General features: G+C 43.7%; 1 non-coding gene across 1 annotated transcript; it reads left to right on the top strand.

Annotated features, from left to right (window-relative positions):
• Positions 1-2,859: 2,859 nt before the first annotated feature.
• On the top strand, positions 2,860-2,934 carry Trnas-cga. Its single transcript has one exon. It is a non-coding gene; the product is annotated as a tRNA-Ser (tRNA).
• Positions 2,935-3,751: the final 817 nt, after the last annotated feature.

Genomic DNA, 3,751 nt, shown 5'->3' with positions numbered 1-3,751 from the left:
CACTACTTAACCTAAATTATCCTAAGGACAAACACATACACCCATGCCCGAGGGAGGACTCGAACCTCCGTCGGGACCAGCCGCACAGTCCATGACTATAGCGCCTCAGGCTCTCGGCTAATCCTGCGCGGCAGTACAATTATTAATTATTCTAAAGGAAACATAGCGAAAACTCAGTTTATCACTTAAGTCAATTATTCAAAATGACAGTAACAATCACATTATTTATTTTGCCGCCAACCCGCGATGGGGATCATCTTCGGGGCAATTAACACTATTTGGTCACTCGCTGGAGTCGTCACCCCGCCTGTGCACGGTTGGTACAGGCAGGGTGACGACTCCAGCGAGCGACCAAATGGTGTTAATTGTCCCGAAGATGATCCCCATCGCGGGTTGGCGGCAAAATAAATAATGTGATGGTTACTGTCATTTTGAATAATTGATTATGAGTAAATTAATCGATGTTATACCCACACAACTATGTTGCCTAAAAATTTATCGCTTAAGAATATGTCTTTTTACTAGCGCTTAAACATTATTCCAAAACATTAAAGAAATCTTCATAGTGTACAAACAAACAGTACTGATACATTAAAACAAAAGCTCGATGTGACGACCGCCAACGTTGTTTCGTTATGCTTCCTTTCGAATTGTTACCTAATAACTGTATTGCATCATGCCTAATTCAATTCCTCAAACAGAAGCGCATGAGTTAAACATCAGAACTGAAACAGTAATAGAACGGAAAACGGTGCGTTACTCGACTTGGGCTCCTATTCATAATATTACGTACTCACTCCCATCTACAAGCCCTAGAAGTTTGAAACGGGAATTTCTGAACGCTCTGTATTTCTTCTCAAAGAATATTTCTTTCGGTTACCTTCCGTCCTATACTGTAGTATTCCGTTCTGTGTTTCATCGTGTCGTGTTACTTGGCAATGACACATCGTGCGAAAGCTACTTCCGCCCTTAAGATTTGCAAACCAGTAGATATGCCTTCGGGTAGATTTATCTGTATCACATAACAAACCAAAATTATGGGATTATGGGATTCCCATGTGAAATGTAGTTTGCACCATCATCGTCAGATTACAAGAATCATGACTACTGGAATAACAAGTTATACGAAAGTATTTAAAATAGTTCCATAAATTCAACGTAATCATTTTCGGTTGTAACAAACGCGACATGTTTAGAATATTTTTCCAGATGTAATGTACTTCATATTTCATGGAAAATTATTGTTCACTAAACAAAAAACTACACTCCAAGACAAAATAAAGGACGCACGACAAATGAATCATCAGGTTGGGGGGGGGGGGGGGGGGCGAATAGGTAGATGCGATGTACATGTAGAGACAAACAAAATATAAGAGTTTCAGAAAAAACACTATGTTTTATTCACGAGTAAGAGCTTCACGAAAGTTAAAAGCTTTAGAAAGTCAATAACGCATTGGTCCATTTCTGGGCCATTATACCAGTAGTTATTTGGAATGACATTGATTGATAAAGTTGTTGGATGTCTTCCTGAGGAGTATAATGCCAAATTCTGTCCAGTTGGTGCGTTAGATCCCTGCCCACAACGGTCCAAATGTTCTCCATTGGAGAGAGATCTGGGCACCTTGCTGGACAACATAGAGTTTGGAAAGCTCTAAGACAAGCAATAGCAGCTGTTGCCGTGTGCGGGCGGGCATTATCTTGCTGAAATGTAAGCCCAGAAAGGCTTACCATGAAGCGCGAAAAAACGATACGTAGAATATCGTCAAAGTATCGCTGTGCTGTAAGGGATGACAACCAAAGTGTTCCTGCTTTGAGAAGCGTCAGCCAGGTTGGTATCCCGCGGCTGTCGAAGGCGTCTGCAGAAACGCTTTTGCTAGTCACTGGGGCTGAGTTCGAAGCGGGACTCATCACTAAAGACAATTCTACTCCAGTCAGTGAGATTACGGGCCTAATGAAGTCAACCCACCCCCGAGAAAAAAGCATTTTACCGCTGGACAGGCAGTCGGATTAGAACATGACATAATTTTTTGAGTTTGCGAGTACCGAAATATGGGATAATTATGGAAGAATGTTTTGACTGCATTGGCTTAGAGGGGTTAAGGCTTAAATTATTTACACCGACAAGAGCTCGTGGTGCTTTAGAAGCTTAAGGCCTAAATTATTTACACCGGCAAGAGGTCGTAGTCCTTAGTATATGGCATAAATTTCAATTTGGTACGTCTACCCGTTCCTGACAAACATGGTTTTTAACAGAATGAGATTTTCACTCTGCTGCGGAGTGTGTGCTGATATAAAACTTCCTGGCAGGTTTAAACTGTGTGCCGGACCGAGACTCGAACTCGGGACCTTTGCCTTTCGCGGGAAAGTGCTCTACCAGCTGAGCTACCCAAGCACGACTCACGCCCCATCCTCACAGCTTTAGTTCTGCCAGTGCCTCGTCTCCTACCTTCCAAACTTTACAGAAGCTCTCCTGCGAACCTTGCAGAACTAGCACTCCTGAAAGAAAGGATATTGCGGAGACTGGCAGAAGTAAAGCTGTGAGGATGGGGCGTGAGTCGTGCTTGGGTAGCTCAGTTGGTAGAGCACTTTCCCGCGAAAGGCAAAGGTCCCGAGTTAGTGTCTCGGTCGGGCACACAGTTTTAATCTGCCAGGAAGTTTCATATCAGCGCACACTCCGCTGCAGAGTGAAAATCTCATTCTGGAAACACCCCCCCCGCTGTGGCTAAGCCATGTCTCCGCAATATCCTTTCTTTCAGGAGTGTTAGTTCTGCAAGGTTCGCAGGAGAGCTTCTGTAAAGTTTGGAAGGCAAGAGGCGAGGTACTGGCAGAAGTAAAGCTGTGAGGACGGGGTGTAAGTCGTGCTTGGGTAGCTCAGTTGGTAGAGCACTTGCCCCCGAAAGGCAAAGGTCCCGAGTTCGAGTCTCGGTCCGGCACACAGTTTTAATCTGCCAGGAAGTTTCATTATTTTTAACAGTCGGGCAGACAGGTAATCAGACAGGCAACACAGCAGCCATATAAATGTTCCGTTTTGACCGACTGAGCTACAGACCCTAAAAAGGACGAAAAAAACACATTTTATAGTGCCAGTAAAATTAGTCACTTTCCATAAAAAAGTATTTTAATATCTTACAAACAAATAAATAATTTAAAACCAAAACAGGTGGTCGCGTGGTTAGCTCGCCGGCTCTGGATCTTAGGGTTCCGGGTTCTTTTCCTGCCGGTTCACAGATTATCTTCAAATGTTCAAATGTGTGTGAAATCTTATGGGACTTAACTGCTAAAGTCATCAGTCCATAATCTTACACACTACTTAATCTAAATTATCCTAAGGACAAACACACACATCCATGCCCGAGGGAGGACTCGAACCTCCTCCGGGACGAGCCGCACAGTCCATGACTGCAGCGCCTGAGACCGCTCGAGATTATCTTCATTCGGAGACTGGGTGTTTTGGCTGTCCCGATTATTTCATTTCACCGAAGTGTCTAGAAATAGAATGACGTGCTCCACGTGGCCGAGCAAGTCTAGACGTCGTCTTCCGCCCATTGCAACCACGTTGATAGTGTGCCTCATCGTTACACATGTGGAGATCGGATTATCAACTGGAGGTGGACAAGGGAGAAAATTGCTCAAATAACAAGAACTTTAGCAAACAACGTACTGACTAACATTTTCTTCAGTCATGAAGGAAGTTACTACCCTCAGGCAATAAATAACGCAGTGATTTGGTTAATGGACAAATATACAAGTT

The sequence above is a fragment of the Schistocerca americana genome, chromosome 5 (assembly GCF_021461395.2).
Source record: "Schistocerca americana isolate TAMUIC-IGC-003095 chromosome 5, iqSchAmer2.1, whole genome shotgun sequence".
NCBI lineage: Eukaryota > Metazoa > Arthropoda > Insecta > Orthoptera > Acrididae > Schistocerca > Schistocerca americana.
This window is presented reverse-complemented; position numbering and strand designations above follow the sequence as displayed.